Genomic DNA, 25,537 nt, shown 5'->3' with positions numbered 1-25,537 from the left:
AAGCTACAAAGAATTGAATGCGACTGCCAAAATAAAAAAAAAAGAAACTCACAAATTCAATCACTCCTTGAGCTTTGAATCTCCGCCCCATATACAGCGTCTGCAGTAGTGCACATCATTTCATGCACACTACCCACCAGACATCACGAGGTTTTAAATAAAGTTCATTAAGTTTGAACGACGATTCACCATGTGACACGTGGCAGCTCTTCTGCTATAATTTTGTTCGTATTGCATTATATTTCTTCACGTCAATATACGGGCCGCAAGTAGGAGTGACGTGGGGCTCAAGTGGTCCCCGGGCCCCCTGTTGAGACCCCTCTTCCAGAAGAAAGTCTTGCCGCCACACAGCCATGATGGAAAATGCCTCAGGGTAGTTATTTGTGCAGCTATTTTGAAGCTCCTACCTAAATGTGAGTGAATAATCACTTCATCTTTGATGGTCAGTGGAATTACATGTAAAGAATCACCAACAAGTCAAATCTTATCAAAAAAACACTTAATGTTATGGCTTGGCCCCAAAATGTGATAATTACTGTGAATGTGGAACATTATATTTTCTTTAATGTTCTAATTAAGAGTGAAAAATGTCCAGAACAAATTTCACACTAATTCATGTTACAGTCAGACAAGAAAAACAATAAGCACACTTACCTACATCTTCATCCTACAGTAACAAGTAGATACGGCTTCTGTGAGCCAATTCAGACAGTCGTGCATGTGGCCCTGCAACTAAACATATCAATGCTCATTGTTGAGTGGCACATGTCAGTTCTTTTAAAGCAATAGAAAGCAACACCCCAAGTATATCACATCAGTTTACAAGCTCTGCAGCTTGACATGAATGACGTTAAAAATTGTGTTGTGAGATAGAATATAACATCTGTAATGTAATGTAGCATACAATAACAATTGAATTGGCATGTATAGCAGTCCATGTGTTTAGAGCTTGAAAAACTAGTCTTCTCTAAGTTGGCAATTCCAAAGTTCAGCAGCTTACTATTTTTAAGCTCTCAAGACTAAGATTAAGGGAATTCACTCAGACCTCGAAATGTAAATGTCAAGATACATCTTCTAATTACCATTCACCAACCCCATGGTAGCCACTGCCCCAAGCCCTGCCACGCCATAAAGATTGCTCAGCAAAGGTTTGAGAAAGACAGCAAAGAGCCAAAGGTGTGCATCCGATATACGAACTCCCCAGAACACAATCTCATCGAGGGGCTACAGACTGCACCAAAGCCAGATGGATCTCTTGAGACTACAAGCCTCAGAACTGAACGAATCGGCTGCCAGCGTGTTAGTGCCAGACACCGGTGCCACAAAAAATTGCCAGAGGTCTATTATTCCTGCCTCAGTGAGTCAGAAGTCTTTTGACAGCATGAGGGGGGGGCTGCACAATGTTTGGCCCTGATCCGTTGAAAAGCATTTTTTTGTGCATGTCACTAGAAAGTAAACTGTGCTGCAACTTTTAGAAATACCCACTTTATTTGTGTAACTTGTGTAAAGTTGGCAATTGTAATGATTGAAAAGAAAAGCAATTAAAGTGACCAGTAAGTCTCCGAACAGATCAATGAGAAGACATATTGATTTAATATTTGGAGAAATAGCAACACATTCTGAAGTACACTTTATTTTGTCACTTTTAAACAGATTAGCTCTTGAAGGCTCATCTCGACGAGCTCCTCAGTAAAGTGAAGGCCTGCCTCGCTCCACATGACTGAATGTTTGGCCTGGATCAGTTGTTACTTTGTTTCCTGCAGGTTGTACAAAATGCAACTTTTGACAGTAAAGAAATAGCATGTTTATATCACACCTGTACTCACCTCTCTACACCGGCTTGTAGTCCATTTCATTTAACAGGAAGTAACCTTTGTCAGAACCAGGCTCAGGGAGGGGCGCCTATCAGCCTATCAGAGGGGAGGAAGACGGGACAAAAGATACACTTTCAGGAGAGACAGAGATTAATGATAACCAATGATTAAATGCAGAGTGTTGTATAAACACACTCAGCAAAAAAGGTGAGTAAAGAAGAAACAGTGCATAATGGGGCGCCGCAGGCAGCCTCGGCCTATTACAGTGTGACTAAAGAAGGATTTAGGGTCGCCTGATCCACCCCTAACTATACGCTTTGTCAAAAAAAAAGCAAAGTTCGAAGCCTTATCTTAAAAATACAGAGGGTGTCTGTCTCTTGAAGCCAAACTGGGAGCTGGTTCCACAGAAGAGGGGCCTGAAAGCTGAAGGCTCTGCCTCCCATTTTACTTTTAAAGGACCCACAAGTAAGCCCGCAGTCTGAGAGCAACGTGCTCTATTGGGGTGATACAGTGCAGTGAGGTCTTCAAGATAAGATGGGGCCTGATTATTCAAGACCTTGTATGTCAGGAGGAGGATTTTAAATTTGAGTCTACATTTAACAGGGAGCCGATGAAGGGAAGCCAATATGGGACAGAAAGGCTCTCTCTTTCTGCTCCCTGTCAGTACTCTGGCTGGATCAGATAGAGGCTTTTAGGACAACCCAATAATAATGAATTATAATAGTTGAGTCTAGAAGTAATAAATGCATGAACTAGTTTTTCAGCTTTACACTGAAATGGGATGTTTATCATTTTAGAGATATTGCAGATATTGCAAAGCCGAGGCGACAGAGCCTTTTTGGTGGCGTCCCCTAAAATTTGGAACAACCTCACCCTTTCACGTGAGAGCTTCGCAGTCACTCAATCATTTTAAATCCCTGTTTAAAACAACAACAACAACTCATGCTTGCCAGCTTTATAGGATATCCTGGCTTTTATTGTGAAAACAGAGCTCATTTACTTCTACCGTTGTTTCATTTGATTTTGTTAAATCAAGGTTTGTGTTTTTATTGTGTTTTAGTGCACATTTATTGTTAATTTCAGATATATCCTGTGCAGCACTTTGCTGAGGTGATATTGCTTCAAACGTGATGTAGAAATAATCTTTGACTTGATTTTCCAGTGCTAATGCTAGATACTCGAAATACAGTGAAATCTGTGTAAGCATGTCACTGAAACCCTGTAAATTATATCGCACAAATGCAGCTTCACTTCAGGAAGCGAGGCCAGTGTATCCACCGTTGCCCTCTGCTCTACGTGCTGTCAGAGATCGTATCTTGCGGCTGACGGCGTCTGTTTAGTGGAGATTCAATAAGGTGTGGCAGTGACAGCTTCATCTTCACTCTGTAGACTCGGTGAGAGGCACCACGAGTCAAACAGCACACTGCTCGCCTGCTCTCACGAATGTACAAAATGGATCCGGAGGATAAAAGCAATTAGAGGTTATTTTTTCTCTCTTCTTGGCTGTCTCTCATTTGCTCTCTTGTTCAGAGTGAAAGAATAATCTTTTCTTTGTGCAATCCCCTCCTGATTTCTCACTTTCTGGAAGATGAATTGTGCTAATAATTGGAATTGAAGTGCTGAAAATTCTAATGAGCCCTTGCATATATTTTGTTGCTCATGCTCATTTTTCATGGGCTAAAGCGCCTTTTTTTTTTCTTCTTACATTAAGCCTGACCGGTTATTTTCAATTAATCCTGAGGCTCACTGTAATTGGCTTCCACACCCAGATTTAAGACTAAGAAAATCTATTATTTATTTGCTTTTCTTCCACCCTTCCCACTTGCAGCCTATCCTGCTCACTGCCAATAAAAAAGGCCTTCCATGTCTTAATTTATTACAAGTGAAGTGAAGAAGCATTAGTAATCATGAGTCATGTCCCCATCTTTTCACCCCAACAGCTCTGCTGTCACTGTGCGGTCACCAACCACCAGGTTTTTAGGGCTAACATCCAATGTGAACTCAGGAGATTACCTGACTGACTAAAATAGTCTTCTGAGAAGATGTGAAACTAAGATAGAAAACCAGACAGCACCCCGACCTTCTTGCAGGAGAATCTGCAAAAATGTTTACTTCTGCAAAAAATGGGTAGAATCTGTGAAAGCCATTCATATTTCTTTGGAAGAACCCTACAGCCACAGGCATACCGTGCATTAAAAATAAACCTAAAAGCAAGCAATTAGATTCCATATGGAAGACATTTTTATTACAGACAACACACGTGAAGAAGAAAATAGAATTCAGTAGGTGTATCTATGGAGAAAATCTAGTACAGCCCTGCAGAAACACTCAGCAGGCATTTTCCTGCTGGCTCATACAACACGGTGTCTGACCACAGACTCCTGCTGGCTAACATAATGTAATCCGTCTGTCTCCTCCTCGCCGCACACTCAAACCTCTTTATCCCCCTCTATTTAATCAGAAAACAACTAAAACAACAGCCTCCCTTTATTTTTCACATCTCTGCGCACACGGTATGCACGCTCACACACCTGCTTCTCTTCCTTAAACCTCTGGTTAAGGATCACATTGGATGGTTCCCAGTATAAAATCTAATCTGGTGGTTGGTATAGCAACAGGATGACAAGGTGTTTAAAATAAATTCTGTTCTTAGCCATCTTTGGTACCAGATGAGGCTTTTTTTTAAAGTCACATCATCAACAGGTGCTGTGTTCTCTGAGGAAAATGATGGCAGGCATCTTGCTGATCCTCAGACAGCAAAGGCAACTGAATCTTTGAGGGACACATCTGGACAGAGGTGGGTTTGTTTCTTGAAAGGTGGATGCTGCTCCAAAGTTGTTCCCCCACATGAACCAAATGCCGTGTTGCAAAATGGGCTCCACTTTAATCAAATAAATGTAAAAAACAAAAACCAGAGAAAACAGCCTTAAAATCATTAAAAAAGTTAGTTTCAATCAAATAAATAAATAAATAAATCAACCATGGGCTACATTCTGACATAATGGGAAGTTTTGTTTATCTTAGAAGCACAGTTTTGGGAATTTACAATTATGATGTTAATTTATCATAACTGTGTCCACGGATCTTAAAAGACTTCCCTCATATTGAAACATGTCATGCCACTTTAAAGCCTTCTTGAAAAGCTTTAATTTCAGTTGTTACCAGGATAAAAAAACAACAACAACAAAAACAGCATGTATAGAACCCCCACCAACACCACCTCCCTGACCTTTCATTGCTGTACATTTATGTTTTCTTACATTCCCTATTGAAAAAACAAACTGCACAGTGCATCAATATTTAACATTCCGTACTCGTTACTTTAAGTTTTATGCACATTTTGGACCAAATGAGCTAAAATGAGTCTTTAATTGGTTCTTCTAATACCGTTGTACTTAAACCCTTGTAAGGGAACAAAACCTTCACTCCTGTTTCTGTTTCTTATTGGCAATATTCACTAAACTATATAGAAAAAAATACTTAACTATAACTAATGAAAACCCTTTACATTACTTTGTCACTGTGAATGTACTTTGTGTTGATTCAATACAGCTTTTTGTTAAAAAATGTGTTATTTTCTGTGAACAGCAGCCCCACCAACGTGTCATGTGGCTCATAGCGATAACCTTTGCTATCTATGCAGCTATACTGAATGCTAATGTACAGATAACAACATACTTAAAATTATACTCCTGCCATCATCTTTACTGAATGAGAAGGCTACAGATTCAAGTCTGTGTCCTGTAAGTGCCCTGACTCTATATTTTATTGTGTTTAGTTTAGCATGGCAGGATGCTAATACTAATTAGGCCTACTTACATTGTATCCTATCCATTAGGCTGATGGCAAAATTGTTTGCTTTCCAGCACCTCATTTTTATAGAGTGTCTGATTTAATCATAGGCATATCTGTTATCTTCGATGCATGCTTTTTATGCACTTTAGGTCTTGCTGCTGCACTTCTTGCCTCTGAATGTCACGATCCTGGCTCTCTGACCCAGCGTTTTCAGTTTACGTTTTGAGTTCTTAAGTTACTTTTAGAGTAACTTAAGAACTCTAAAAGTTCTTAGTTACTCTAAAATCTTGGTGCAGACCCATACCATGAAACATAAATTGCTGCAGACAGAAATTTTCCTTTGACTAAAGTGGACCCAGCTGAAATAAGACTTTGAGCTAGTGATGCTGCTTGATTAAAGGTTAAAGGGATAATCAGTGTGGTTGCAGTGCATCCCAAGGGGAGCATGGATGTGAGTTTTCACAACAAGTGTTCCAGATGTTATTTGATCCATCTATCCATGTCTTTCCATGTATCCAATTCAGGGTCATATCCCAGCTGTCACAGAGGCACACCTCTGGGTACACCCTCGAAAGGTCACCAGTCTGTCGCAGGCTAACACACAGTGATAGACAACCATTCACACCTACAGTCAATGTAGAATCACCAGTTAACCTAACCCCACGAACTGCATGTGTTCAGAACCCACTTTATTTGATGTGTTACAAAATATCAAAGCTGTCAACCAATCCATGGCACTAAAGCAGAGTTAGGGAACGTTAGTCCTCGAGAGCTGGTGTCCTGCAGGTTTTAGATCTCACCCTGGGTCACCACACCTGAATCAAATGATTAGTTCATTACCAGGCCTCTGGAGAACTTCAAGACATGCTGAGGAGCTAATTTAGCCATTTAAATCAGCTGTGTTGGATCAAGGACACATCTAAAACCTGCAGGACACCGGCTCTCGAGGCCTGGAGTTGCCGACCCCTGCACTAAAGGAACGGTCCAAGTCATGACGATCAATCCAGCTAATCCAGTTTGAACTAGTGGACTGGTCTAAAGACCAACAAACCTTCCAGTGTTACCAAACCTAAAGCCCCTTTGACAGGGCCAAAACCCTGTAATTATGAAACAGACTTATTCGTCAAAACAGTGTGCCACAAAAATCCTCCTTTTATCTCAATAAATCTTCTTTATTGTGCTATGTGCCATGCATCTTTACCTCCTGACTAAAATGTTAAAGGTACAGAGAACACAGCCATCTGTCTGGGTTAGAAATTGAGATGATTAATTAACTCTCTGATGTCTCCAAAGGAAGCAGTTTCAAGCTATCAGTGATGATATATTGGCGCATCTGAGCACCCTCAAATTCTGGTACAATCAAGCGTCTCAAACTGTGAGCTGAGCAGTAGTTCATTGCTAGCCAGAGGATTCAGTACTGCTGTGCTGTCAGTTCTACACTGATCGTTACCATAGACAGCGATGAGGCCAGAGAGGCCTTTTAAACCTTACTGTATACTAACATCATCGTCATCAGTTTATCATGCTATAAGTTATGTGTCACTCTGTAACTGTTACAGAGTGAGACATGCTGCACGTGTGCTGCGAGGTGTGTGATGAAATAGGCCTGTGAACAGAATAAAAGCTCTAACACAAAGTAAAGTATTATCATGGAGTCCTTTATTCTATACTAGCATAAGTATACGCCTCATTTCATCACACAGGTAATGCATCACCTGAGCATGCTCAGGACCACCAATCAAACACGCCAACCTTGTTTAAAGACCAACAGGTGGTGGTGGAGGTAACATGCTCAAGCTGGGATTTCTACATTTATTGAGATGCTGCCTTCAGTTGTACATGTTTCTAGAAAAATGAGGAGCACAGAGAGAACTTTTAAATGAGCCACGTATGGATGTAACATAATTTAAAGAGCCGACTTTCAAGAAGATATAAAGTGTCTGGTGTCTAAAAAAAATTTAAGGAAATATTATTGGTTTGCCCTGAAATGCCTCTTACCAGACACAGTGAGAGGTTTTAGTGGCCTATAGAGCTGCATCATCACTGTGTATAGTTTTTGGTCACTCTTTACTTTATGGTACACTAATAAAGGTACCGACTTATACTTTGTATTAACCCTTTAAGGCCTGAACCATAAATTTATAGCTAGAAAATTCAATTTTCTTGTTGAACCTACTAACAAATTAAAAAATTAAAAGAAATTAAATATCAATTTAATACATCTGGAGTTTGTGCAAAAAGATTGCTCGCAGTTTATCTTACACAAAAACATATAAGGGAGTTAGGATAAAAAACGTCACACTCATGTTATAAATGTCTCAAAAACTCTGATGTCAAAGTAATAGACATCACGTAAAGATACACGTGGCATTACAGGGTTAAATTAGACAAAACTTGAAATAGGTTCTTTATGTATACACAGTGTTGGGGAGTAACGGAATACATGTACCGCCGTTACGTATTTAAAATACAAAATATGAGTAACTGTATTGCGTTACAGTTACCGTTTAAAAATGCGGTATTCAGAATACAGTTACTTTGTTGAAATAAATGGATTACACGGCGGTACTTCCCTGTTTCATATTGTGGAGGGTCAGGCCTGTTTGGGTTTTGTTTGACAGCTACGTTGTTCCAGGCGGCAGCGTTACGGTTGCCATGGTTACAGGGTGACGCTTTCTCTCTGTGCGTTTCCTGGGTGAGAGAGCGCCTTTTTGTTGTTGGTGGTGTGCTAAGCTAATAGGCAGAATGCTACAGGCATAGCTTTAAAGAATGTAGCCTGATGGGCAGTGTAGTCCGTGCTGCAGGGAGAATGGACTGGCATACACGTTATGTGTCTGTGAGCGAGGGAGGGAGAAAAAGGAAATGTAGGAGCTGTCATCGAGCAAAAGAAGAGTGCCTGAGGAGCCCAGTTGTAAGTAAGCTATTAAGACTCGACTGTACACTGTGTTCGTGTTTTCCTCCTCCAAAAACAATAAGTTCCGTTGGAGCAGCCTTTCAACGCCTCTCTCTGTCTCTCGCAAGCAAAGTTGACCCAGACAACAAAGTAAAGCTAGTTTTCGGCTACTAGCTGACACAGAACCCACCATATTAGCCAGAGGTCCCTTTACTACGGTTCGGAGCCGCGGACCTTCAGTAACAGTAATAAATCACAGCAATAGTACATTCATGTGGTTGTAAACAGCATGATAATATATTAAGTAATCCAAAGTATTCAGAATATGTTACTCTCATTGAGTAACGTAACGGAATACGTTACAGAATACATTTTGGGGCATGTATTCTGTATTCTGTAATGGAATACATTTTAAAAGTAACCTTCCCAACACTGACTGTATACATAAGCGCACACAAGAAATCCCTAGCTAGACACTTTACAGCTAAATTAGCGACTGTTTGGAAAGTACATGCTGTTAGAGTGTGGCAGCAGTGCCTGTAGCATGCAGAGAGCAGCCACTGGTTGTCTCTACACACTCTAGCACTGGTCTGCTAAATGGATAACTATGTTAGCCCAAGCGACAACCTCCAGAGCTGAAAGCTGAAGCTAGTAAGCTAATGTTAGCATGTTAGCTCTGCTAGCCACCACTGGAGGCTGACTCAAAATGCGAGTCATTTGATTCAAAATCATGTTTACAGCCTGGCATAACAATCATTTTCAGCCCCTATGGATAATTTCCACATTTATAACAACTCTAGTGGAGCTGAAGCTTTATTTATCTCATCATCCTCACTACTGGGGTTGTCGGTGTGTCCTCGTTAACTGACAAGTGTCCACAAACGGGAAAATGTGACTGATTAGTGTCTGCTAGGCTTCACCTTCACTAATTAGAGTCACTGCACTAGACCTTTTTGTGGTGTTTTTGCTGTGTGTAATATGTTTTGTCATTCAAGTGTCAACGAGACACTGAATTTAAATCCTCTCATTTATTTTGTTGATTTTCTTTTTCATCTGCAGCTTCCAGGCTTTAGAATTTGCAGATTACCTGCAATCATTGTAGCTACTGTGGAAAAAAATAAAAGGAAAAACCCCAAGTGACCACTTATTAGGTGTTTCATTTGCATGCTTAAGAGTTAATTAATTTAGAAACAATCCGTTTCAACGAGTTGAAGTGCTTTGATTTTCACATTTCACATTTTTTCTTTGCTCGTTGTCACTTGTGATTTCAGTTTTGTGAGCAGATGAAAGCAGTGTAGGTTGGTACTGAGGTAGTGTTGGTTTGGATGATTGGAGGGCTAAGAGAACAGCATTTCTTCAGGGAATAGCTTGTGTGAGCTTGGGAACAGAAACCAGATTTCCTTTTTAGGATTGTGGCAGTATGTACAAATTGAGGTTCAATGATTGACAGTAAAAACAGGAGGTCAAGGGCCAATCAAACGATCGCAGGAAAGGGTATTTCTATGGTTTCATTTGTCCAGAATCTCTCGCTGCTATACATTTTTTTTAACAGGAAAGCACGACAGATGAAAAGACTCCCCTTTTACGTTTTCTTTAAAAGGGTCCTTGAGGAGAAAACACAGCCTGTTGTTCGGAGGTATGTGCTTTGCAGAATGTTTATAAGAGGTTGGAGGAAAAAAACATCAAGATGTTTAGCCTTGCTATTGATTGGGTTCATCTCATTGTTCAGTTAGAAGTCATTTACGCAGCTCCTGCTTTTGTTAAAATAGCGGGGGAGCAGGTCAGCGAGAAAATGAAACACTAATTTTCAAAAGAAAATCAGCTTTTTTTATCTGGTTTTATCTCAGTAATTGATGCAGTCTTAGAAAAAAAAAATCCTGCACTGACCAATAAGATAAGCTTACTTACCGTGACAATGATGGCAGGTAATCATGAGTGTCTTCATATCTATCGATCTGTCTGTCTGTCTGTCTGTCTAGCTATAAATTTTGGATTAGCCAGCCCTTATTCACAAAATATAATTACTACTGTAATTATATTTTCAATAAACTCATGAATGACTTTCTATCCTTGACATTTTATTGCTGCATGTGCGTCATTCCATTTCCATTTGCTCCCAAGACCCAGTGTAGCAGCATTGTAGAAGATACGTCCAATTATCTGCAGCCAAACTTAGATGGGCAAGGGCCAATCAAATAATCAGTGTGAAGAACCCTCGTCCACATTAATTTTGCCTGAGGATCTCACCTGAGGGCTATAGCTTTTTCAACATGAGAGCCTCTCTGAAGGGGCTCTGAGAGACGGAGTCATCCAGGTTGATGGGTTCTTTGCGGCGTGATGGAGAGATGTGGCTGGTCTGTCAGTATAGCACTTGTGGTCATGTTTGTTTGCATTGTTTCAGTCAGTCAAATTATATATTTAGACCCTGACATTTTACCGTCCATACTCCCATCAGTGGAGAGTACCGTTGGGCTATTAAGCCACAACATTTAAACCACAGATGGTAAGTGAACAGTGGCTTAGGAGGAAGAGTAGGCCTGATCTATGACCACAGTAAACACTTTCCTGACAAGCTAGTGGTCTCAATCACTAGTTTCAAGACTTACTGGAAACAACATGGTGTTCATTTTTTGGTCCTTAGTAGAGTCAAAAACAGAGCTGAACTTATGACTGACAAGTAGCTACTGTGGGAGCATGCAGTGCGCCCTGTTTTGTCAGTCAGATCCATTGCTTGCTTGAAAGCTCCACTTTCAAATTCTGCACAATACAAAGCACTCAGAATGGGAGTTCAGTAACTGATGAGTGGTTGAGGAACCCAGTAAGAGACTAAGTTATACCCTGGTCTCCAAATCCAGTTGCCCATTAACAAGATGGGGTTGTGTAAGTTTGCATTCACAGAGGCCTTTACACGGGAATCACAGGTGCCAAAGCCATCCACTATCAATGTGTAGTTATGAACCAGTGTTGGGAAGGTTACTTTAAGTCACGTTACTCAGTGAATACTTTGGATTACTTAATACACTGTCATGCTTTTTACAACTACAAGAATGTACTATTGCTTTGTGATTTATTACTATTACTGAAGGATACTCACCATACCAATACCAACTAGATTTATAAATCTTAATATAAAATGAGTAACAGTAGGGTGGACATTAGGTAAGGCTGCACTTTTTGCAGCGATCTCATATAGAAAACTATTCTGCGCGTATATACGCTTAAGATGGAAATACAACTATAATGTTGAGAGCTTTGTATGGAGGACAAAATAAGTACAAAAAAAGTCAAAAGGAAGATTTTGTGCAAAAAGGGCAAAGAGCTGGAGTTTGATAAGCACAGCTGTACAAACCCTGATTTAGGGGAAAAAATAACCCATTTTAAACAGAAAAGAGCTGTAGTAATCGCAGTGTCAGACAGTCAGGAAATGTAGCGAAATTGCAGTACAGTGTTTGTCAGGACTACCTGTCTTCAGGTCCCTGCTTTTAAGCAGTTGTCCAGGTAAGTCGAAAACAGCAGGGGAAAAGCTTTTCACGTCCTTGTACAAACAAGTCTGATAACTGTTTGAATAATCTGTGTGTTCACGAGGACCAAGACGTCACTGCTTTTGGTTGTAACATCCATGGAAGCAGGAGGGTGCACTCAGACCAGGTGTAAACATGTTTTTGAAAAGCCAGCAATCAGTGACATGAATTACTTGTGTAATTATCTCTGCGGGCTACACAGCAATGTGCAAAGTGTCGCTAAAAGCCATGTTTACTGTATAAACCTTGTTGTTGCATTGTAGCTAACATTTTTAAAGAGGACCTGTTATCTTTTTTTAAGGTGCCTTCCTTGTAATTTCCTTTTTGGTGAACTAGATGGTGGGATGACAAAGAACGGCAAGCATGCACCTGAGGAGTGAGTCACAGCAGCACTAAATGAGGTGGGACAGAAAGACACACCTGCAAATTTCACCACAGGCTTGGATACATATGCGTCCCATATTTAGTGGGAAAATGACTCAGGCAAGCCTAGAATTTGTCAAAGTAATCTCAGAGTTTCAACTGGAGGAACAGCTAAAAGTCCCAGAAACTTGAGGTTTTCCTCTCACCCCTCATATGTCCATACCGCTCTACAAGATTAGGAAATAACAGCATAACACACAGTGCAGATTGAGATTATTGTAGCAGAGGGAGCAACGCACCACCTCAAGTTATCTTAAGTTAGCAGAAGGAGTTTGTGGTGCAAGACGTTGCTGCAACACTGGAGAAAACAAAGCTGAACAAGTCTAGATGAGAAGGTGTCTGGGGAACATGCTCAGCACATGCTGTCCATTCTTCAGAGACAAGTGAAAGTGATACTTGAAGCTGTCAGTCATGTCAGTTAACAGTAGTATGCTTGCTAATGTTGGCAGACACATTACAAGTGACAGACATGGCACGCAGAGAAACTTGAATTATAAGCTGTGGGAGAATTTTACAACAGCAGGGATGGTGGAATCTCTGCTGTTCTTCTGGGTGGGGGGCGTTGAAACCTTATTTGGGGGGAAAGTGAGCAACCATGTTGAGCAGTTTTATCAGAGCTGATTGGAGAGCCTGCAAATGCAGTGAATTTGGATATTGCTTCTCACATAAGCATCTGCAGGTGTGTCAGGATGGCTGATGAGAGGTGACGTGCTTCTAGGATTCTGACTATAGTCATTTGTGCTACACATATACACAATTGTTGCTTCTAAAAGCTCTTGTTTCATTTTTATGTAATCCTCACTATTAGTATTTGATCTGTTTCTTACGCGCCTTGATATTTACGCTCTTTGCCCTGTTAGCATGATTCTGCTCTAAACATTAATAATGTTAATGTTTAGACAATGGAATGCATGTAAATGACTGCATTCCACATAAAAGCACACATACAGCACAACAAAAATCAGTAACACTTAACTTGGACATGACATGGGTGTATTTTCACCACTATAATCTAATAAAAACATTGAAGTTAGTTAGGAAGCCTACGTCCACACAACCCTGGATAAACTTGAAAACGGCGCTTTCGTCTGAAAACGCTCCACGTCCACACTGTTGTTTTCAGTCATTTTCACAGAGTTGTGCGTCCACGTTGAAACGCCTCATTTCTGTCTGCCGTTTATTTACTTTCCTGCTCTTTGAAACATTGCTGCAAAATGTCGAGGAAAAAAACGAGTTTTTTAAATGGACTAACAATGAGGCGGAGTTGTTGTTGCGAGTATAACAAAAGTACAAAGTTTGAGGGAAAAGAATTTGAGGAAAAGCTATCTGGATGTACAAACTGATATTAATCTTCAATAGGGCTGTCAAAATTGAGAGCAAACAAAACAACTGCTGTGTAATCCCCTCCGCTATCTTAGTTTAGTTGGTCACATGACTGCATCACATCACAGCCGTCTCAGTGTGGACGGACGGCCAAAACGGAGAGAAAAAGATGCGTTTTCAAACAAAAACGCATTAGTGAGATGGCCTAAAAGAGCAGCTAACTAGATCTCACAGGCCTAGAGGTCAATCAGTGATCCCTAGCGTACCTAGATGCAAGGAAAAAGTGTGTATTCCTCACCTCTTAGGCAAGTGGTCTGTCTGCGTAATTGATTGAAAGTCTCAGTCATGCAGGCCTAGAGGCTGGTGAGTTATCCCCAGTGATCTCACCCCCCGGGGAAATATGTTCTCCACTTAAGGGGATAAAAGTTTTGCCTTTTGAAATGTGTTGGTCTCAGCGATGAGGCTGAACTTTTACTTTGAAGCCAAGTGGTCTCAGTTTGCTTTTCACCTTTCACAGTTTTGCTGCCGCTTGGCTAGTCTCCGATGCAAACAATAGGTGACCGCTGCCAACCTGCTAGAAACCAACGCGAAGAGGCTTTCCTTGCAGCATCACATACCTTATTGCAACCAGTTTGAACTAGTGACTGCCTTCAAGCTCAAGCAGCCATTCTCCAACAGACTTGGATTTTTCCCTAGTGACCAGTGGTTGCTAGGGGTGGCCATAGCTCAGTTACTTGGAAAGTCAGTTTTAGTGATGCTTGATTGATAACCACTTGCCACCCATCCTATACTGACATGCTGCAAGATATTATTTATTTGTCACAACTATAATGAATTCTTTCATACTATTGTCACCCTTTAAAGCAGGGGTCCCCAATCTCAGTCTACGAGGGCCGGTGTCCCTGCAGGTTTTAGATCTCACCCTGGGTCAACACACCTGATTCTGTTCTACCCCCATCCTCCCTCACCCTCTGCTTAGCTGAACTAAATTCATGGTTCTCTTCTAATTTTCTCAAACTCAATAGTAATAAATCCGAGCTCCTCTTGGTAGGCACTAAATCAACACTATCCAGAACCAACAGTTTCTCTATTGCTATCGATAACTCACCGGTCTTCGTTTCTTCCTCTATGAAAAGTTTGGGTGTCATCCTCGACAGTACTCTATCTTTCAATTCACACATTAATAATATTACTCGGTCTGCATATTTTCAATTACGCAACATTAATCATCTCCGTCCTTTTCTCACCCCACATGCCACTGCCATTCTTGTCCATAGCCTTGTTACCTCCCGGATTGATTATTGTAATTCACTTCTTTTTGGTCTTACTCAAAAATCCACCCACAAGCTCCAACGCGTCCAGAACTCTGCTGCCCGTATTATCACCAGGACCCCTTCTGCCCACCACATCACTCCTGTCCTGCAGCAGCTTCATTGGCTCCCGGTCAAATATCGTATCAATTTCAAAATACGCTTGTTCACATTTAAGGCTATTCATCATCTCTCTCCTCCATATCTCTCTGACCTGGTTAAGATCACCGCCCCATCTCGTTGTCTCAGATCTTCTTCTTCCCTTTCACTCTCCGTCCCTTCCCCCCGTCTTGCAACCATGGGGAGCCGGGCTTTCAGCTGCTCTGCTCCACGACTCTGGAATTCCCTGCTTTAAAGTGTCATAAGTATCACAACAATAAATGCTGCATCAGTAACTGATTTTGAATCTCGACACAGATTATGGTGATGGTCTCATCTGAAGGTTAGGCCAGAGCCAGATTCACAGTTCTCTAAATAAAGTCTTATTTGGTTTTCTGATTAAGTCGTAGCTGCTGTTAAGGTTCAATATTGAGGAGGGGTAGAGGAGGTAATCAACTTTCATAATAACAACACTAATCTGGCCGGGTGGAGTCAAACTATGATTTTAATGACATCAAATTTTATTGTCAGTCCATCTTATAAGTGAAGCTCTGGGACTTCCTTGCCATTCCTTTCACTGACAGGTCTAATGAGCAGTGAAGCAGACATAATTATCAATATGCAAATTGATATCGGGCCAGTGAATTTGCACCCACACCAACAAAGGCAGAGATTCATAAAATGCAACTGTGTGTATTCACGGCTTCATAAATCTGATTGAAAGAATGCGAAAGCGACAATTGCTATGAGAACATCTGGTGCAATTACCTGCCTCATCAGCGAAGACAAAGTCCTTTTTAGACAAGCCCAGTGTTTCCGTATTCCATCCGACTTCACCGAATTGTCATCTGTGTAACATACAGACGTGATCATGAACCACAGAGAGACCACTCTCATCCACTGTCTGTATACATCAAAGCCCGATGTGCCATCTGTTATTTTAATATATCGCTAAAGGATTATGTAAACACCAAGAAAATGAAGAAAACTGGTGTAAGATTGGCAAAACTCAAAATGCTCAGGGTCAGAATTTTATTAAATCTACATCTGTAAAATCTCTGCTGAATATGTCTTTATCCACCTGTGCTTTCCTGAAACACAACAGGTGTTTTGTCTTTATTGTCTTCTTATCTGCCTACTTCTATTCCAACTACTTTGCTGGAACTATTTAAAACAAATCAGTGGATACAGTCTGCGAGGCTGTCTCAGTGTTTTTAACAGCCTCAGATTAGACAGTATCAACAATGCAGAGCCTCCATTTTTAGTTAATATTACAATGTAATCAGAATTTCCATTATACTGATTATTACAGACTATTGCAGGCCTTTAAAAACACCTACACAGCTATAACCAGACTAAAAGGAATGGATGGTTTTAACAAATAAGGCCGATCACACAAGCTGGGATATTTACTCCGTTTCTTTTATTTCTAAATTCTTTTTTTCCTCCAAAGCAACACATAGAGGCACTACACGAAGACTAAATCATCTCACAGTAAAAATGTATAAATGCTGCTATGTAGAGCCAACTGAAACTACTTTAAACTGTTGTGACAGAAAGAATGAAAAACGGTCAGTCAACATAAAAAAGATCCACAGACTTTGAGCCCCAGGTGACATTATAGTAGCTTTATAGGCTGATGACTCTGTTTGAGCACAGACACGAGATTTATGTTGCATTTTGGCTGAATGAATGAGCCTCAAAAGGCATATCCACCAGGGGAAAGAGCACTCCTAACATCCATTAGCAGCCTAGATGGCTAATTAGCAGCTAGTCAACAGTGGCACATCGTCCCTTGGCTTGTAAGTTCCAGTTAGCAGCACAGATGCTAATAAGCCCATGTGCTAGAAGGCATTTTGACATGTCATCGCAGGAAAACCACAGGTGTAACTAATAACACAGATAATGGCTGCATGCACTCCATTTAGGTTAACTAATTACAAGCTCCTGTTGCTGTGCATGCTGAGTGTGGCTGTGTGCGCTCGCTCGTGATATGTATTCTGCCTATATGGTCGAACAGTCAAAGAAATGAGCTCCTCTGTATTTTTCCTAAACACTTTTCATTGATCACAGTGGAAGACACTATGAGGTCATGGAAAGGAAAAACAATAATTATGTAAGAAAAGACAAACATGGTGTCAGTGCAATCTGACTGCACTTACACCGGGATACTTATTATGCAACGGTGGACGTTGTTGATGCGCTTCTGGCTACATTTTCCACTACATTTTGATGCTTCGCCCTGTGCATTCTCTCCGTGTTATTTCTTACAGAAAATGTAAATGGCTACAACACGGTGAAAAATATGAGTGAGTTTCAGGATGAATAAATACAGCACCAGAGTGAAGTAAATACAGGTACACACCTGTTAGTGTTTGAATTGAGCTGTTTCCTGTCCCGTGGCCACAGGTGTATAAAATCAAGCACCTAGCCATGCAGTATGCAGTTGGAAAGAGTGGATCGTCCTAAAGAGCCCGAAACATAGTTATGGGCGGATCAGGTGACCCTGAACCATCCTTTAGTCACACTGTAATAGACCTAGGCTGCTAGAAGCTGATGCACCTCTTATTCACTCTCTGTTTATACACCATTTAATCATTAATAATTAATTTAAAGCTCCGGCTCTCTCCCATGTGTCTTTCGTCCTGTCTGTTTCTGCTCTCTGCTCATTCCCCTCACCCCTAACTGGTCACAGCAGATGGCTTCCCCTCTCTGTGCGCGGTTCTGCCGGTTTCTTCATGTTGAAGGGGAGTTTTTCCTTCCTACTGTCACAAACTGGTTACTCACAGGTGATTGTTGAGGTTTTCTCTCAGCCTGTAATATTGTAGGGTCTTTAATATACCTTGAGTGCCTTGAGGTGACAGTTTGTGATGTGGTGCTATATAAATCAGACTCAACTGTATTGAATTTAAGCGTGTTATTGTAATAGGATGCCCCCATGTTATTATATCCTATGATCAGCTGTAACTGGTATTTTCAAGAAGTGCTGAGGAACCACAGCAACTCAATAACTGCACAGGTCCAAACCATCCATCCATCTTCTTCCGCTTTATCCGGGGCTGGGTCGCGGGGGCAGCAGCCTAAGCAGAGAAGCCCAGACCTCCCTCTCCCCAGCCACCTCCTCTAGCTTATCTGGGGGAACACCAAGGCGTTTCCAGGCCAGCCGAGAGATATAATCTCTCCAGCATGTCCTGGGCCTGCCCCGGGGCCTCCACCTGGTGGGACATGCCCGGAACTCCTCACCCAGGAGGTGCATGGTTCAGATGCCCGAACCATCTCACCTGGCTCCTTTCGATCCAAACCTCCTCTGGCATTAATATCAGCACATAAACTGTGCTCCAGGAGCTTCATAGCATGGGTTACAATGCCCGAGCAGCTCCTAGAGGTCTGATATGGAGGTGGTCCAGCTCTTTTGTTCTAAGTTGTTGCAACTCTGTGTAGTTGCTCACCCTCCAGTCCACTCATACTTTGTCTTCTTCTTCCTAAAGTCTTTGAAGTCAAGTTAATGATAATTCCAAAGGCCAGGAATACAGCCATGCTGTGTGATGACAAACTGAGTTATGTTACAGTGCTGACTTCACTTTGATCATTTCAGTGTCGCTTTCTCAATCCAGGACATCAAACACTGTCACATACTTCTGTGGCTGCAGATACACAAAAACTCTTTTGGTCTTGACCTGTCACTTTTGACAGTGTTGGACACTGAGAGATACCAGTCATCTTTTAAAGTGAGACAAAGCCCTCTGTGATGAGCTTCATTTTCACTTGTTAGTTTGTATCCTTTGCTCTTTTTTCACTTTATATCACTGGTTAAGTTTAGGGACGAAAAGATTCCAGTCAAGAAAAGGTTTTTTGGCAAACATGTGATAGATGACAAAATTAAACCTATATACTGGGAAAACTGGGGTTTCCCATGCATTTAAATGGTCTTCTAGAAGTTTACTTCTATTCTGTCCATTACTGATTTCGTTCCACTGTATAAATATGATGATACAAGGTTTTCCCCACACAATAACTAAATGGACTGGAGCAATAATTTCTGTCTCTGAATATATCCGGACTTTTAACTGCTAAGTCGTTTTTAAGTCATGATGGTTTTATACCTTCTTGCCAGTCATAGTGATGGCCTAAGGAGTTCTATCTTGGAGTTTTTTAAATTTCAAGGATGAACTGTGCAGTGGTTCTGGACTTAACTCAGTTTGGTAGCTTACAATTAAATTAGATGTGCATGTAAACTGCAACTGGCCTGTAAACGCAAGAATTGCAAAGCAGTACTGACACCTTGATGGATTCGCTAATGTTAAATCACTGAAAGCTACTCTGACACAACAAAACAGCCATTTCAAATGAACTTTTGAGTTTTTGTCACATTTTGAGTATCTTCTGTCATCACACACAAATGCCCGTTTTAACATCAAAAACACATTCACTCTTGCTCTTGCGATCACGTTGCAGAGAACGACAAGGTCACACAAAGATAAGCTTGTCCTCTGAGCATACGTTTTATCGCCCTCCTCCCTTAATTTGCCTCCCAATTAAAAGCATGCATCCAGCGGCCTGCTCAGTGTACCATGACATGTTTTGCTATTCAACCTGCGGATAAGCGCAAAATCACTCAAGGCATGTCTGACAGCAGGTTATCGATCTGGAGGCAATTTTATTCCCCCATCAGGAGAAACTAACACCCACCTAATACACCGTGCGACCTACTCCTATCAGCCTGCTAATCTTTAATCCGCTGGATGGCTGGCTCGGGGTAGAACACAGTCGAGATGTGAAAGCGATGTTTGGCATTTTGTCGTTACCGCTGCAGTGCTGATACACTTTGGAGCTTCATTCGTTCATGAATCTTTGCTCCTCTTCAAATTCAATTGCTGGAACATGCAACAGAGCTGTCAAAGGATACCTACAAAGACACGCACACAAACAACGCTCTGCTTCCTGAATCTACACTCCCACATCATACATTTTGTGGGCAGTTTCCAGATATCAGATTTTTTTTTGTCCTGTGGACCTTCTGACCGTGACAGTCACGTGATTTCGATTTGCTTTGAAACTATTTTTACTTGAAGCTTTTTAAATAGGTGATGTGGGTTTTTGCATTCACTGACTGTCCATTGGACTGGAAAATGTGCAAACCACCTCCACAAGTTCAAATACTGCTCAGCAAAGAAGTGACAGCATCTAAATTTGAATCGTCTGAACATTAAAAAAAAGCTCCCATCATGTGGTTTGCTTTGTTTGCCCTTTCTTTTCACTGGCTGGTTATGTTTGGACATCCACAAATATTTGGATATTTGGGAAAAGATAGAAGTTTTTGGTTAAAACACATCTCCCATCAAATAAAGCCTTTACATCCTGAAAAGACAACTCGTGACTAGGGATTGGTATCTTTTAGGTTTTATCCGATACCAGTGCCAAATCGGTACTTTTGAAACGGTGCCAGTGCTTAAACGGTGCTTGAACCGGTGCTTATAGAATGGAGAACACAAACTTTGTCCAAAAACCTCTTATGTTTTTATTTTTAGCAGTCTCTTTTTTTCTGCAAAATAATAAGAACCGTCCAGCCCCACGCACGGGGCGATCCGCGCTAACTCGCTAATGGAGATTTACCACACCTGAAGTAGATGTGCTCAGTGTGAGGTCTTGCAGCAAGCTATCAAGTACAGTGCCTTTCTCGGCTTTTAAAAAAACGCTATGCATCGCCAGGTGTTTCATCAGATTTGAGGTGTTACCTCCTTTGCACAGTATCAGAACACAGTGGTGCCCCAGAAGGGCCGATGGCGAGATATGGCAGCCTCGCTTCTGTCAGTCTGCACCAGGGCAGCTGTGGCTACAACTGTAGCTTGCCTCCACCAGTGTGTGAATGTGTGTGTGAATGGGTGGATGACTGGGTGTGTAAAGCGCGTTGGGGTCCCTAGGCGGGACTAGTAAAAGCGCTATACAAATACAGGCCATTTTCCATTTATTTACCATCACCTTAACCCCTTAAGCCCCAAAGGGGTTTCTGAGCTTCCTGCTCAAAAATGCAATGTCCAAATTTAATTGATTATTTCTCTGCAATTACAAACTCTGTGCTTACAATCTTGGTATCAAAATGAAGCTAACATTTGTGACATTTCATCAGAGGTGTAAATATTGAAGCAGATATTACTGTGTCAAAGTTACTGAGACTGGAACACAGAAAAAGTAAGTAGATTTTATCCTCGCCTTTTTTTTTTTTTTTTTTTAAATTTTAGCACATAACCCTTTTAAAAATATGCCCCAGTTCACATTTCATTACAGAAATTCAGTAACCAACATATAAACATCCTCTGTGCAAAGATTTACGTTTTTAAAGTGAAACAGTGAAAAATTACAGCCCTGTCAATACATGAATATCCAGACGTTGTACAAAAATGTCCAATTTTGGCACATAATTGAACACCATGCCAGTTGATTTTTTTTAGGTCTTTAAGAGCAAAAATTAATTAATTTTATTAACATGCCTAAAAATGCTTTTTTTAAAACTACATTTTTGAAGAATTAACCACACATTTACATGGTAATGGGCCTTTTCTGCCGTGCTCATGGAGCGCTTAATTGGCCTCTGGCCCTTTAAACTGTAACTTTGGTTTCTTTTGGTCAATTTTCATGATTGACACCTCTTTTTAATTGTTTGAGCCAATAGAATCACAGTAATGATGCCACGTTCACGTTACTTCAACCAATCAGACGTTCCAAGGCCAAAACCCACGTGGGCCCAAATTTACTGCATGTGACGTGTGCCCAGTCACGTGTCTATAGGTGGGTCTAAAATGGAGGTTGTTGACGGAAAACGGCTCTGATGCGGCTAGGTAGGCGTGGTAACTGCTGATAATCACGTGGCTACCGGCTACCAGCGAAAATAATGGAGGAAATCTGGACAGTAAGCCAATTTCTGTCTTAGCGCATTTGCGCCGCTGTGTGTTTTTGTGGTCTTCTTTTGCGGCTCATTCAGTGAATTTTGGTCTGATCCTGGTGAAACTTGGTGTTTGGAGTCAGTGATAGCCCTGGAAGATAACCAGCCTGTCTTTAGCCGGTTACAGTCTGGAGAATTTCTGGTTCGCCTTGTTTGTTTAGCGGACTTGTGCGCATTTACATAACTGCTCGTTTAATCATGGCTTGTTTTCGTTGAGTTTGGTGGTTGTAGAAATGGTTTATATAAGATTTTAGCTGCGATTCAGAGGTTTCTGTGGATACCACACATGTCTGGACTTGTATTTCTCACCCTGTGTTATAACCTATTAAACATGATCTCCTCCTTTTTGCTCCCGGCGTGGGGCTTAAAGCACTTGTTGCAGGCTGCTGAGTTTGCATCTTTTGCTGTGAAGTACAGCCAGACTTTTGACCGCTTAGCCTTGGGCGTTTTTAATCTGTAGCTCTGCTCTAAAAGAACGTACGTACCTGGACCCGCCTACTATCCTTGTAAAGGAAAAATGATTGGGTAGAATCCAAAGTGTATGACATCTCAGGGGAAAAAAAGCACCGAAATGTGCGCTGCTTTTCGGTCTGGTTACTACCGTTTATGACAGAACTGATGCCATTATGGCACCGGATACCGGTACCCATCCTTACTCGTGACAGAATGAAAATATCTGGCACCCTGGGAATGAGATCAAAATGCAATCTTTGCAAACCCTAGAAGCATACAAACCTTTTTAATTGTACTTTTTTCAGAGCAGGAATGATCTAAAATATTTCACACTTGTTGGTGAAAGAAGGCATGTCTGACGCTCACAGCTGGTTAGGACAGATTTACTAATTACAACAGCATGCAGTGTTTTTGTTTTATTTTAGGCCTGGTAGCTGCTAGCTGTTAAAACACAATGATGCAGTAACTAGCCTGCGGGTGATCTTCACGCTGGCATAATGGCAGAAAATTACATCATTTATTTTGAATGAAACAGAGGCTTTTCACTCTTTTCTGAAGATAGTCATCTCAAAGGAAAACACAAGGCGCCGCAGTGGGCCAGCTTTGGCTTTTTGGCCGACCAATCCTCATTTAAAATGTGAAACAATTATCTAGCTGATGTGGTTGCAGACCTGTAAGTCAGCCTTTCTCTGCTGTCTTAAAATGTGCATCAACAAGATAGATCTGTGCTGTGGTGAGATAGACCACACATTATAAGAAGGAGGATGGCTATAAAAGTTGTATAGTTGTGTTGCAGAATGTTACTGGTAGTGAGTCACATTGTCACTTAATTATTAACCGGCTGCAGCTACTCCAGAGTGCAGCTGCCAGAGTTTTAGTTAAAAGAGCAGAAAAGAAACTAAATGTGACCGTCTAACACGTGTTCTGAGGTCATTACATTGACTTCCAGCTATTTTTATAATTGATTTTAAATTTTTAATGCTCCTCTTTAAGATCCTGCATGCCCAGGCGCACTCTGGCATGGTTTTAAGCTCTGAACCACCTGGTTAACACTCAAGTCTCCACAGATACTGGCGAAGCTGATTTGACCTTTTCTGCTCCACAGTGCTGAACAAAATGGGATATTAAGTGTGCAACGAAGTTTCAACACAAAGTAAAAACATTCCCGTTGCTGCCGAGTCTTTTGGTGGTCCAGTTCTTACTTTTAGTTTTATTTTTTCTTTATTATTTTGTTTTTTATTGATTTTACTGGACAATTAATCCTAATTATTGTATCTTGTACTCATTTTATCTTGTAATTAATGTCTTTTCCATCCTGCTGTTGTCTTTTTTAACAACCAATCATTTTTTATGATGATTGGTTGTTATTTGTTTAACAGATTTATCTTTATATGCATCTTCTGATTTAGTTTTACATCATCTATGTAACTCTGTGGTAGCTTATGTTTTGTACAGCATGCTGTGCTTCCACCAAGCATGAAATGGGCTATATAAAGACTGTTTTCCTCACTTGCTAGACTTATGTGATTTCCATTTAGCTAAGCTGTTAACGAGCAGTGTGTACAGCAAAGTGTTTAATAGGAGGACTGCTCAGGAACAGTCCATTTCTGAAGAAACAAAACCATGATCTGTTAAGAGGATTAAAATGCAGATTCAGACAGTTTGAAAAAGAAGCTTTTAGTGGACTGAAAGTTCAAAGGGACGCACCAAAGTTTTCCAGAAATAAAAAGAACGTGTGAAGCGGGGTTTGCATTTCATAGCAGGATTTAATTGTAGCCAGTTCACTTCTACTATGTATCGCTAGGGCTGTGCGATGATGCATATTCTGTTATGGATCCAATATCGAGTAAATTCAGAGCTAGTATTGCTGACACCAATACCGATACTTTGAACTTACAAAGGCAGCTTATGTTGGGGAGTGTGTCGTGAATCATCGTCAATTTGTATTTCAGTGACCGTTAAATGAATGATTTGTGTTTTTAAGAAACGTGTAATTTAAAGGTGCCTGTCTTTAAATGACAACTGGGTCTGTTGTTTAAGTGTGCTATAAGCTATAGATAAAATACATGTGACAGTCAACACAAAAGGTTCAGACAGTTTTCATAGTGCATGTCTGAGATATGTCTTTTTAGTTCCCAAAAATAAATAAAATAATAATAATAATAATAACACATTTCAGTAGGCTACATATTAAAATTGGAGGATTTTTAGTCCAGACACTTTTCTCTCCAAGCTCCTGACACTACAATGACCTGCATGACTGAGAACCTTCACACATGGTTCAGACCTAACCCTGAAGGCAATGTTCAAGATTAGAGGTTACTACTAACCAGCTGGTTTTCTGGGAAACAGTGTTACATTCATGGAAGATTCTTCGTACCTTTGAGCATGGATTTCCCTGATGAGTATCTGTACTAAATATAGATTCTTAGACGCAACTTCATTCCTCGATTCAAATTCTGCAGTGTTACAGATCTGTAAGCATTAATAAACCTGTTTAGAAAAGTAATTGTGACATTTGTGTCGATGGATGGGATGTCATCCCACAGCAGTGTGTGATCACGCTGGTGACCAGCACGAGGAGAAGGTGCCAGGCTTTTGTGGCTCTGTATGGTTCTTCCATGGTTTGTTACATGAAAAATTGTTAAATGTTTTAAATTGAACTTATTTTTAAAAGTTTTGTTAAAGATGTTGTTTTTTTTCCCAGAATTTAATTGGGAAATCAAGTAAACTACACCAAACAGTAGCAGAATAAGCTGTTTGGCATTGACAGAGAAGACTTGGAAAGTACAACCCACATGCTCAGGTCTGCTGCTCAACCCACAAATGCATTTTCCTTAGTAATGTCGCACCATTTAAGGGGAAATAATCCGGTGTCTTAATGATTAACAAAGCATCCAAAACTCAGACACGATCAGGAAACATGCTCCACTGCTCACTAAAGGACTGTTTTCAAATCTCCGCCT

The 25,537-nt window shown here is 40.8% G+C and overlaps 1 protein-coding gene and 1 long non-coding RNA gene across 4 annotated transcripts in view; both read left to right on the top strand.

Moving 5' to 3' along the window:
• The window catches only part of doc2b (double C2-like domains, beta), a 190,640-nt gene that overhangs the window by 26,519 nt on the left and 138,584 nt on the right, over positions 1-25,537 (top strand). The gene's annotated exons all lie outside the window — the stretch shown is intronic.
• LOC146510431 (uncharacterized) lies at positions 2,780-24,705 on the top strand. 2 transcript variants are annotated; one of them, XR_014876313.1, is made up of 2 exons: positions 2,780-8,520; positions 12,360-24,705. It is a non-coding gene; the product is annotated as an uncharacterized LOC146510431 (long non-coding RNA). The 2 variants fall into 2 exon arrangements; XR_014876314.1 differs by having other exon boundaries at positions 2,780-8,524.

The sequence above is a fragment of the Neolamprologus multifasciatus genome, chromosome 10, assembly GCF_963576455.1.
Source record: "Neolamprologus multifasciatus chromosome 10, fNeoMul1.2, whole genome shotgun sequence".
Classification (NCBI taxonomy): Eukaryota; Metazoa; Chordata; class Actinopteri; order Cichliformes; family Cichlidae; genus Neolamprologus; species Neolamprologus multifasciatus.
The sequence above is the reverse complement of the archived record's forward strand: the minus strand, read 5'-3'. Positions and strand labels throughout refer to the sequence as shown.